A 13,303-nucleotide genomic window follows, 5' to 3' on the forward strand; every position below is an offset into this window, starting at 1 on the left:
TTTGGGGAACTAGGAGATATAGAAAAGATCTTAAATGTTTGGGTATGCAGGCAGGGAACTCTTTGAGAAAGGAAGTAGAAGAAAATCAAGGCTACAGGTCCTTTGATAAGCTTGTCAAGTTTGTCTCAATGTGGAGAGCAAAATCAAATTGACAGGCAATTAACAATCTGGACCTGTTCTCAAAATTTCTCTGCATTACAGCCAGAGGAATTTGGAATTTACAGAGATCCAAGGTAAAGTAATTTTCCCCTCATATTTCATGCAGGTAAAATATGCTGAGAAAAATGAATAAACCTAAACTAAATGTACAAGAATACATATTTCTTGTTCTCTTGCCTATCTCAAGGGCTGGAAAATTCCATCTCTCACCATTACATCTTAAACTTCTCACTTGCTTGATTTTGGATGGAGTCTTATACTCCAGGCTGTAAAAGGTAAACACAAAGTCCTGTGAGGTACAAGTCATCCCTACTTGATGGGGAACCATCAAATTTGACCAATTTGTCCCTTGTGCCAATAATTAGGATTGCCAAGAAGAAAATGCAGAACAAATAAAAATGTGATTAGAATTATAAATGAAAACACAAGTCACCAAATTCAGAATTTGGTTCTGTTGAAATGTGCTGACTCTGGTCTGGGGAAATGCCATCATACTGTGGCTAGTCCTAAGGAATACCAACATGGCCCTTTCTCTCACTCAATTTTTCCATCCACTATTCTTCCCTCACAGCATGCCATTCACTACTATATTAAAGGTAGTGATGTCTGTAAAGAACCAAATCCAAAACCAAACAAAACTTCCAGTTCTCCTAAAGATAACCCATACAATGCTCAAGATAAAAACACTGCCTTCCCTTCTCAAGGGGTAGAACTTAACCAAACGGCTATTCCTTTACTTTAGGTTGTTTTGGAGAATATTTTTGTGGTCCAGATTTACTCAATAGTTTTATTTAAAATAAAAAAAAAAGACAGCTACACATTCCCTTCAATTTGAACTGGTACCGTGCTTTCAAAAACCTTAAAATTTACTTGAAGTATAGCTAAAATATAGTACTCAAACTCATTAAGTGGGTAAAATTTGTTTTCAGACGTAATTGTTTCAATTTCATTCCAGTGTCAGCCTAGGCTATCACTGTTAAATCAGTCCTGAAAATAAAAGGAGTCCAGTTAAATAAATTTTTAATGTTAATTTTGCCCCTTGATAAGAGATGAATTTTTTTCTTCTAAATAAAGGAAGAGAAGATTGGGAAGTACTGTGTCAATGATTCTTAAAATACATTAATACAGTCTATCATCTGAGGATTTGGGGTGGGGCAGAGAGAAGCAGCATTTTTAAAAAAAATTTTTAAAAATTTATTTATTTGACAGAGGTAGAGAGAGCCAGAGAGCATAAATGGGGGGGAGGGTTGCAGAATGGCAGAGGGAGAGGGAGAAGCAGTCTCCCAGCTGAGCAGGGAGCCTGATGCGGGGCTCTGGGATTATGACCTGAGCAAAAGGCAGATGCTTAATCCACTGAGCCACCCAGGCGCCCCACACAGAATGTTTTAGATGAAAACTTTCCCTCTCCTTCCATGATCATGTTAACAATATGTTAAACCATATTCTTATTCCAACTCCCAAGATAGTGACCCAGAAAGAGATAAAAGAAGGAAAAGAAAGATTCAGTCAAAGAACCATTCTGGAATGTTTGACTGCTGTCTAAAATCTTGGGTTAGATGTCAGCCTTCCTCCCACGACTGTTCCTAAATTCAAGTCTTCAAATGCATCTTGTTTCTGAAATAAACAAAGAAACAGATAAAATTTAGTGGCTTGCTTTAAGAGAAGTCCAAGGAGTTTATTTTTTAAATGCTGAAGACTTAACCAAAACTTCATCAAAAATAGCAGCACAATTGTTTTGATTGCTTTAAGAGGACCAATGATAGTGTTAGGGTTTGAATGTTTGTGTCCCTCCGAAATACCCAATGTGGTGGTATTTGGAGGTGTGGTCTTTGGGAGGTAATTAGGTTTAGATGAGGTCATGAGAGCAGGCCCTCATGATGAAATTATGTCTTTATAAAAAGAGGAAGAGACACTAGAGTTCTTTTTCTCTCCACCATATGAGGACACAGCAAGAAGACGGACATCTACAAGCCAGGAAGAGAGCTCTTGCTGGGAACTAAATCTGCTAGCACCTTGATCTGAGACTTCCTAGCTTCCAGAACTGTGAGAAATAATGGGCTGTTGTTTAAGTTATTATATATAATATATACCATATAAATGGTATTATGTTATTGCAACCTGAGCTGACTAATAGAGATAGGTTCAAAGGGAGTAGCAGTGGGACGCTGGCTTAAGTGTCTGACTCTTGATTTTGGCTCATGTGGTGGTCCCAGGGTCATGAGATTGAGCCCTGAGTCTTCGGGCCCTGCACTCAGCATGGGGTCTGCTTGAGATTCTCTCCCTCTGCACGTCTCCATGCTCTCTCCCTCTCTAAAATAAATAAATAAATCTAAAAAAAAGGGGGTAGTAGTTGTAGAATGCACAGAGAAATCCTGAAATTAAGTAACGGGACATGTAGAGCATAACAGAAATAACAGTAGAACCAGTACAAGTTAATCATCTGGTCTTAGGAGAACCAGACTTAAAATGAATGCATAGGACTTCTCCTTTCCAACCATTACCAGAGTAATTGGTCTCCTACTACCTACAATAAGGACACCAGATAAAAATATATGTTTTTGAGATTTTTCTTTATTTTTGGTTTTCAGCAGTTTAAACATTAATTAATTAAATTGTATAATTAGCATACAGTGTTAGTAATTTTTAGCAGTTTGACCCTGATATGCTAACTAGCTGTGGTTTTCATTGCATTATCCTGTTTTGGAGGTTTGTTGAGCTTATTGACTATGCAAATTAATATTTTCTACCAAGTTTGGGAAATTTTCAGCCATCACTCATCAGATATTTTTCCTGTTCCGCACTCTCTTCTCTTATTTTGGGACTCTGTTTACAATGTCCAACAGGTTTTTTAAATCTTTTTTCTCATTGTTCTTCATATTGAATAATTTGATCTCTTTTAAGTTCACTGATTCTGCCTTCTACCATATCAAATGTGAAGTTGAGTCTGTGTAGTGAACTTTCCATTTCTATTATTCTACTTTTCAGTCTAGAATTTGTATTTGTTCTTTATTAAAAAATATTTTCCATGGGTCTATTGAGATTCTTTATCTGTTTGAGCATTGAGACTACTATTTCCTTTAGTTCTTTGAACATATTTTAATCCTTTATAATAGCTGCTTTGATTTCTATGTACAACATTGGGCCCACTTGGAATCACTAAATGTTGACTTCCTTTCTCCCTTTGGGTGTCATCCTTTCCTGTTTTTTTGTATGGCTAGTAATTTTATTGAAAACTGAGTATTATAGATAATGCATTGTATCAACACTGGATATTCTTTTTTTTATTTTTAAGATTTATTTATTTATTTTTGAGAGAGAGAATGAGTGAGCACAGGCTGGGGGAAGGGTAAAGGGAGAGAATCGCAAGCAGACTCTCTGCTGAGTGCAGAGCCTGACATGGAGCTCCATCTCATGACCCATGAGATCATGACCTAAGCCAAAATCAAGAGTTGGATGCTCAGTTGACTGAGCCACCCAGGCACCCAACACTGGATATTCTTATATTCTTTTAAGGATTGTTGGTTTTTTATTTTAATAAACAGTTAACTTGACTGGACTAAAACTGTTTATTCCATTGGTATGTCCCATGTGATCATAAGCTAGTGGCTGGCCAGGGATATGGGCAGATTTATACTCAGATTTTGATACTTTTGTCCTTTTAGGATTACATTTCTAAATTTCTAGCTGCTCCTTCAGTCTTGAACTCTGTCCCCTGTCACACTAAATGAGTAAGGATTTAGTTTTCTGCTTCTGGAGATATGGAGTTTGGGAGAATATTTTAAGACAAAAACATCACAGACACAATTCTTACCTGTTTCAGTTGTGGATTTTCAAGTGGAAACTCTCTTGTGGTTTCTTTTGAATGCCTTTAAATCGTTATTTTTAAAAAACATTTTGTCCAGATTTCATAATTGTTATCTATGAATGGATTTGCTTGAATATTTCACCCTGTAAATATGGGAAACTGGACTTTCACTCTGATTTTTGAAAGATATTTTTTGCTGCATTTAGAATTCTGTGCTAAAAGCTTTTTCTTGTTTCTGTTCAGCTCTTTAAGAGGTATTCATTGTATTCTGGCCTCCATTGTTTCTAATGAGAATTTAGCTGTCATTCTTATCATTGTTCCTCTGTATATAATGTATCTCTTTTTCTTCAGCTTGTGTGTGTGTGTGTGTGTGTGTACTTGTCTTTGTCAAACTTGGGGTTCACTAAGCTTCTTGAATAAATGCATACTTAAGTACATGTTTTTCACAAAATTTGGAAAATTTTGAAATTTGAAGTTTTTAGTTATTCTTCAAGAAAAGTATTTTCTTTTTAAATTTTTTGTTATGTTATGTTAGTTTTTGATGTAGTGTTCCTAACAACATAATACAAAATTAAAAAAAAAAGATTTGTAATGAGGGAAAAAAAAAAGAAATGTATTTTCTGCTCCATTCACTCTCTTCTTTCCTTCTGTGATTCTAATTATAAATATTAGAGTGCTTAATTTCTTTTTTTTTTTTAAAGATTTTATTTATTTATTTGACAGAGACAGCCAGTGAGAGAGAGAACACAAGCAGGGGGAGTGGGAGAGGAAGAAGCAGGCTCCCAGCAGAAGAGCCTGATGTGGGGCTCGATCCCAGAACGCTGGGATCACGCCCTGAGCCAAAGGCAGACGCTTAACGACTGTGCCACCCAGGCGCCCCTGCTTAATTTCTTTTAAAAGCATATTATTTAAAGTAAAAATAGTGGGATTTCATAGTTGGATTTGTAACATAAGTAACAATGAAATATATCACAAAAAAGGCACAAAGTATGGAGGACGAGGAATGGAATTGTACAGTATACTCTTTTAATTTTATGTGTTCAATATTAACCCTAATTAAGCTGTAGTAAGTTAAAGGTACATGTTGGAACTCCTAGAGCAACCACTAAAAATAATGCAAAGATGTGTTGCCAAAAAAAGTAGAAGAATTGAAATGTAATATTAAAAATATTTGATTAAACCAAAAGAAAAAATAAAGGAGGAAGAGAAGAAATAATAGATGGGACATGTAGAAAACTAAAAGCAGATTATAAACCCAGTCCCAATGATATCAATAATTACATTCACTGTAAATGGATTAAATACTGCAATTAAAAGAATACAATGATCAGAATGGATTAAAAGAGAGAGAGAGAGATGCAGCTGTGTATGGAAGAATGCACTTTAAAAATAAACACAGTTCAAAGTAAAAGGAGAAAAGATCAATCATGTAGGCAATAAGGATAAGAAAGTAGTTGTTATTATATTAATATCATGCAAAATAGACTTCAAAAAACATCACCAGAGATAAAGGGGAACATTTTATAATGATGAAAAGATTGATTCATCAAGAAGATGTAAAATTCTTAAGTATCTATAAACCTAATAATAGAACTTCAAAATATGTGAAGCAAAACTGACAGAACAAAAGGGAGAAAGAGACAAATGCACAATTTTAACATATCTCTCTCAGTAATTAATGTAACAAGTGGATAAAACAAGTAGACAAAAATCAATAGGGTATAGAAGATAGGTTAATCAACTTGACTTAATTGAAATTTATAGAATATTTCACACAGCAACTGTAGAATATGAATTCTTTCAAAGTGAATATGGAATGGTTGCCAAGATAGACCATATGCTAGCTCATAAAATAATTCTGTATAAATTTCAAAAGGTTGAAATCTTATAGACTATATTCTCAGAACATAATGAAATTAAATTAGAAATTAATTACAAATAAAATACCTAAAGAAACTCCAGATATTTGGAAATTAAACAGCTCGTTTCTCTATAAGCCATGTGTCAAGAAACATCATAGAGGGAAGTAGAAAATATTTCAAACTGAATGACAATAACAAATACACAAAAAATTATGGGGAAATGTTTTACTTTTAAAAAATGTTTATGTCAGAAAATGGCAAATTTTCAAATCAATGACCTCAGTTTCTACCTTAAGAAGCTAGAAAAAGAGGAGCAATTTAAAGTAAAAAGAAGTACAAGGAAAAAAAAGAGCAGAAATCAATAAAACAGAAAATATACAAACAACAGAATAATTAATAGTTAAAAGTTGGCTTTTTGAAAGAAATGATAAAACTGACCAAGAAAAAATGAGAAAAAACACAAATTACTAAAATCAGCAATGAAAGAGGTGTTATCACTATATGGGATCCTACAGACATTAGTGAACTATCTGGGGTGATGGAAATACTCTATCATAATTGCTATTTTGTTACACGAGTATGTACATTTGTTAAAACCCATTGAATTGTATACTTAATATCTACACATTTCACTGTAAGTAAATTTTACCTTAATTTTAAAAAGTTAAGTCAAATGTATCATGCTCTCAGTTGGCTTCTTTCTTTGCTTTTGTGTATGCTTTTGTGCAAACCAGCATTTTGGTAAGACTTGAATTTATTCAACCCATTCTCTAACTTGGAAATGCAGTCTTTGACCTATTCATTTTGTAGTTACTATAATTGTATGTTCTTATTTCCTTTCTTCTTAGATTATACGCTCTTGAAGAATAGGACTGTCTCTTCTGTACGCTATGTTCCAAGGACCTCATATGGTACCGTGAACTTTGTGGGTGCTTGACAAATATCTGGATTATTTCTCAACTCCCAGCTTTTGATCGTAATTAAAGCAAGCATAGCTAACCAAGATAGGATCGAGTATCAGGCATTTAAGAGGGTGAATTAGAGCATGCCTGCGAGTGTTTGTGTGAATGATCGTGTGTATGTAGCTCTGTTCCACAACAGATGAAGAACAATTTGGGTTCATTCTACATTAGCTATTTCTCTTCTCTTAGATACGGGGCATGACTAAGGCTTCCCATTTTTAATGAGTCTGGAAAATCATCTCAAGCACATTACTTTGTTGTAAAAATATCTCTAACAAAGTTAAGGATTACTATGCCTCACTTCCTTGTCAGAACCTTCAACAGAAATGAAATCATGTAGGATGCATAGGAAAAATAATTCCCTAATGTCAGTGAAATTGTTAAATGTGTATACTAGTATGTACAACACTCCCACAGTAAATGTTAATTACAAGAAGGTCATATGGGAAGGACAATATCAAACATGCTTTGGGGGTCTTAAACCTAGCAAAGTGCATAAGCTTAACTTCTAAGGGTATGCCTTTGAAGGGGTAAAGAAGAATTAAGAGGGCAGGTGGGAGAGAGAAAGAAGTGAAGGACAAATTAGGGGTGAGAAGAACTTATTTTTTAAGTCATTAGAAGCTTGAGTTCATCAATTCAGGGACCATGTGCTCCTTTCTCTCATTCTCAACATTTATTGTGCATTGGTTTTGTAGCTCCATGGCTATTGAGACATTTCCTGCCCTTGGGTTAGTCTGGGACTTACGGGGATTCAGTGGGTAATATGTACAAAGTGCTTCATATTTCTCGACATTTGGGCAACTATCAGTCTTATTGTGTTTGTTCACTTTATGGATCCTAGTATTCCTCCCCCTCCCCTGGTCACTCCCCATTTAGATTTCAAACTTACAAAGGAATAGGCCATGTCTTATAACTTCATCTGTTATTTTATATAGTACTTAACACCCTGTGGGCAGCATAGCATTACTGTCCTTAGACTCCAGCGAAGGGTCCTTTACTATCCCTCACAGGGCTCCACTTATCACACACACAAACATAGATGTATGGACTGCGTGTCACTCGTGAGATGAGCTCAGCTGTGGCACAGCGTGACCTGTAATCCTAAACAGCCCCTCTTGAGACTAACAGCATTCACCTCTTCATCCCTTGCTCCATGTCCTCAAAATAAAAAGCGACTGTGTCTAATTGGTGACGATTATAGATTGTGCACTACCAACATTCGAAACAAAAATTTCTGAGGGAAGGATTTGAGCAGTAGAAGCACTTAGGTAAGAGAAAAAACAAATTAATTAACTTGCCAATTTCTTCCTCTGAGATAATATGAATACAATAGATTTTCACATAATGAATTATCATATTCCAATACTGCCTAGCATCCATTTTCTTACTTGCTTACAACAATTGAACATGACATCTGGCAAACACTGTGTAATATTAAATGATTCATATTACTCTTACATTGATATATATGCAGGTCTAGATATAGCATGTGTAGTAACTGATTCTTTATATAAAAGTTCGGATATATATATTGATTTAAGAGATGATAAAAACTATTAAATGATGCTGAAATTAAAATATTTTATAATATTTAACAATTATAATAATTTTCATATATAGCTTTATTACAATGTTTGAGTATGATACAAAAAGTTCATGATTTGTTTCTGAATCTAAGTAATGCTTTAGAGATTTTACTTTAGTTGCTATTGTTTCAGCAAAGTTTCTCCAAATTGAAATTAGTAACAATCAAACAAACAAAAACTTATATAGGAACTTCTCTGGTTCAAGAAAGGCCATCTAATTAGGAATGACTCAGAGTAGAAACAAACTATGTGAAAAATCTTGATTATAACCACATAATTAGTGATTTTGCTAGAATGGAAACTAGAAAAGTAAATTTCATGGAATAAATGTAATTAATGAATGTTTTGTTACTCATCAGTTATCACTGACTCATCAACAGAACACCCGAGACGTGCAGTAGTAATTAAATTCAATTGTTTTTGATATTTAGCTGACATTTGATCATATAAAAAACATAGTTTCACACATTAAAAAATTTTTGTTATGAAAGATAATTTGTCCAGGTAAGAGGATAGAACATATTTTATTTGAAAGCTTATTAATATGAGTTAGAACTTTCCAGTATTTCTTCTGTTGGTATGTGAGTCTACATTTGTATTCTTGCACTGGATCATGTATATGTTAGGGGAAGTTTCACAAAGTAGCATATGATGAATACGTTTTTGCTTATTGCTTGATATAAGATCTTCATGGGAAATAAATATTTTCTTCATGGTAAGAATTCATTAAAAAATAATGCTTTAATTTGCTGAAAATCTTTTTCTAGCAGTTTCAGATGAAGGTTTCTGGTGATTTCTTATTTTCTGGAACAATTCCCATGGTTTAAAATAGCATTTGGTAATGTATCAATTGGCTTCCTTTCTCCTTTCTGAAAAGCTCAGATATTAAAGTCAGACTAAGGTTGGCATTATGAGGTGGATGGTGTGTGGGGGAGCCAGAGCTGGGTAAGGAGGGCATTCACATGGTGGGGCACCCTAGAGCAGTGTTGGAGCCCAAGCTGGGTGAAAAGAGCACTCATGTGTATAGGGAAGCCTGGCCATGAGGTTTCAGAGCCTGAGCAGAATAAAGACATTGTCTCTATAGGGAAAAGATGGTGGCAATAATGGGAAATGGATTACAAATGGGGGGGTGCTAATCAAAAAGATAAAGATATCAAGAAAAGTGGGAGTCAGGATTTTCACTATCTAATGGAAAGGGAGAAAACTAGAATGAACACTGTGGTGTTAGGTTGGAATTGATTGTATCTGTGTGAACTCATGATTTCAATGAATATAATAACTTAAATTGATAAAATAAAGAAATAGATATAGATGTGCGATGTGTATGTATGATGGCCTTGCAGTAGCATCCCCTTTCCACCCCAGTAGCAATGAGCACACATTTCATCCAGGTTTCTAAATGTCATTTTCTACTAAAAAGTATCAGAGCTTTCTAGTGATGACTGATTCCAGGGCTCAGTTAAAACTTCAGGGACATCCTATTGAGCCAGAGAGTAAGTGTTCTAGGAATGAAGGACCATGTCAAAGGGATACAGGCACAGCAAAGGAAACCATCAACAAAATGAAAAGGCATCCTACTGAATGGGAGAGAATATTTGCAAATTATGTATCTGATAATCAGCTAATAACCAAAATATGTAAAGAACTCATGCAACTCAATAGCAGAAAACAATCTGATTAAAAAATGGGCAGAAGATCTGAATATGCATTTTTCCAAAGAGGACATACAGATGGCCAATATATAATGTACCTGCACCTGTTGTTCAACATCACTCATCATCAGGGACATGCAAATCAAAACCACAATGAGATACCACCTCACAACTGTTAGAGTGGCTATTAGGAAAGAAACAGGAAATAACAAGTGTTGTGAGGATATGTAGAATATGTAACTCTTGTACACTGTTGGTGGGAATGTAAGTCGGTGCAGCCACTATGGAAAACGAAGTTTCTGCAAAAAAAAAAATAAATAAAAATTGAGCTACCATAGGATCCAGCAATTCCATTTCTGCGTATTTATCTGAAGAAAATGAAAACCCTAACTCGAAAAGATATATTCACCCCAAAGTGTCCATCTATGGATGAATGGATAAAGAAAATGTGGTGTAGCCTGCTGCCCTCATGCTGCTCCTGCCTAGCGCTGCAGACAGCCACGACACCGCTGTCACCCACTCTCTGACCTCTGCCTCCACACCCTGTCAGCCTCAACCTCTGGAACGTGGTTTGATGCTTTTGTTAAGAGGAGAAACAAAATGCTTCTGCCTCTTTTCAGGAACTGGAGGATAAAAGGAGTTATCAGAAGAGTCAGAAGATGAAGAGTTACAGTTAGAAGAGTTTCCCTTGTTGAAAACACTTGATCGCAAAGGCTAGAAGATAAGGCAATGGTTTTAAAACATCACCCAGACAAATGGAAAGCAGCTGGTGAACCAGTAAAGAAAGAGATAAGGACTACTTCACTTGCATAACTAAGGCTTATGAAATGCTGTCTGAACCAGTGAAAAGATAAGCATTCCACAGCATAGATCCTACTTTCGATAACATGGTTCCTCCCAAAAGTGAAGCAAAGCACACTTTCTTTGATGTGTTTTCCCCAGTGTTTGAAAGGAATTCCAGATGGTCAAATAAAAAGAAAAAAAGTCCCTAAACTTGGTGTTATGAATTCATCATTAGAAGATATAGAGGCCTTTCATTCTTTCTGGTATAATTTTGATTCTTGGAGAGAATTTTCTTATTTAAATGAAGACGAAAAGAAAAAACAGAATGTCATGAAGAGAGGAGATGGATTGAAAAGCAGAACAGAGCAACAACGGCACAAAGAAAAATAAAAGAAATGGACAGAATAAGAACATTAGTTGATAATGCTGTGATCCAAGGATAAAAAAAATTAAGGAAGAAGAAAAAGCCACCAAAGAAAGAGAAAAGAAAGCCAAAGCAGAAGCAAAACAGAAGGAGAGAAAAACTAAAGAAAAACAAGACAAGCTGAGCTAGAAGCTGTTTGGTTAGCCAAAGAGAAAGAAGAGGAGGAAATTAGACAACAAGCATTATTGTCTAAGTAGGAAAAAGATATCCAGAAAAAAGCCATTAAAAAGGAAAGGCAAAAACTTTGAAACTCACATAAGACCTGGAATCACTTTTCTGACAATGAGGCAGAGCAGGTTAAAATGATGGAAGAAGTGGAAAGAATGTGTGATTGGCTTGAACTAGCAAGCTTACAGTGTTTGAATGAAACACACCAACCTACTAAAGAAGTAGGAAAGCCTTGCTCTGGAAAAGCAGAAGAAATAAATGAACAAGTTCAAAAAGAGACAGAGAAACCTGAAGCTCGCATGCAACAGCGTCTAAGAACGCAGACAAAGCAACCGGCTAAGTGGAAATGGCAGTAAAAATTGGTCAGAAGACGATCTGCAATTACAAACTAATTGAACCTCCTCCCTGCTGGAACAAATTGAGCATGGGAAGTTATTGCTACATCGTACGAAGGATGAACATACATCCTTCTTCTGGAGTCAAGAGAACTGCCAAAGATGTTATTGATAAAGTAAAGAGTCTTCAAAAACTTGACCCTCATAAAAAAGGTGACATAAAGAAAAAGACTTTTGATAAATTTCGAAAAAAAAAAAAAAAACCAACACAACAACAACATGGAGTGGTGCCTGAAGCAGACAATGCAACACCTTCACAACTATTGGAAGGTCCACACACAGATTTCATCTCTCTGACAACAGAAGAACAGAAGCTTCTGGAACAAGCTTTGAAAACATACCCCGTAAATACACCTGAGAGATGGGAACACATAGCAGAAGCAGTGCCTGGCAGGACAAAGAAGGACGGCATGAAATGATGCAAGGAACTCGTTGAGGTGGTAAAGCAAAGAAAGCTGCTCATTTGAGTGCCGAATGCAAGTAGAGCCAAGAAACGGCTTATGACAATTTTTATTTTGTGTGCATTTTTAAAGCAAAACTGAAAATACTGTACAAAAAAAAAGAAAAGAAAACATGGTGTATATATACAATGGACTATTATTCAGCCATAAAAAATGAAGTCTTGGGGCGCCAGGTGGCTCAGTCAGTTAAGGGGCAGACTCTTGGTTTCGGCTTAGGTCACGATCTCCAGCGGCGAGATGGAGCCCTGCTTCAGGCTCCATGCTCATTCCAGATTCTTCTTAAGACTTTCTCTCCCACTGCCCCTCCCCACTGCTCTCTGTCTCTGTCTGTCTTTCTCACATAAATAAATCAATCTTAAACAGAAAAGAATGAAGTCTTGCCATGTGTGAAAACATGAATGGACTTTGAGGGTATTGTGCTAAGTGAAGTAAGTCAGACAGAGAAATACACATGATCTCACTTACGATCTCACTTACATGTGGAATCTAAGAAACTCCAAAAACAAATGAAAAACCAAGCTCACGGATACAGAGAAGAGATTGGTTGTTGTCAGAGGTGAGGGGTGAGGATAGGTGAAGCAGGTGACGGAGGTCAAAAGGTACAAAAGGTACCAACTTCCAGTTATAAAATAAAGAAGTCATGGGGATGTAATGTCCAGCATGGTGACTAGAGTTAATAATACTATATTTGAAAGTTGCTAAGAGAGTAGATCTTAAAAGTTCTCATCACACATAATTTTTTTTTGGTAACTATGTATGGCGATGGATGTTAACTAGACTTACGTATAATAATATCAAATCATTATGTTGTATACCTGAAATTAACATATTGATACATGTTAATTATACCTCAATAAAAAATAAATAAATAGAAAGTAATACAACAACAACAAAAGGACACAAGCCAGCTTGAAGGAGATCCCACTGATCAATTTGAGCCTCAAAGAGATATAATCTGTTATTTTAGAGATGGTAACCCGCTGAATATAATAGGAAGTTTTGAGTCCATGCTAGTATAAATTAATAAATTTACATTGTTTTAAAGT

At 35.6% G+C, this 13,303-nt stretch overlaps 1 pseudogene; it reads left to right on the forward strand.

Moving 5' to 3' along the window:
* LOC130544208 (dnaJ homolog subfamily C member 2-like) overlaps nucleotides 1-12,975 on the forward strand; it is a 57,078-nt pseudogene extending 44,103 nt beyond the window's left edge.
* The last annotated feature ends 328 nt before the right edge of the window (nucleotides 12,976-13,303 follow it).

This window comes from Ursus arctos, unplaced genomic scaffold (assembly GCF_023065955.2).
Source record: "Ursus arctos isolate Adak ecotype North America unplaced genomic scaffold, UrsArc2.0 scaffold_2, whole genome shotgun sequence".
Taxonomy (NCBI): Eukaryota; Metazoa; Chordata; class Mammalia; order Carnivora; family Ursidae; genus Ursus; species Ursus arctos.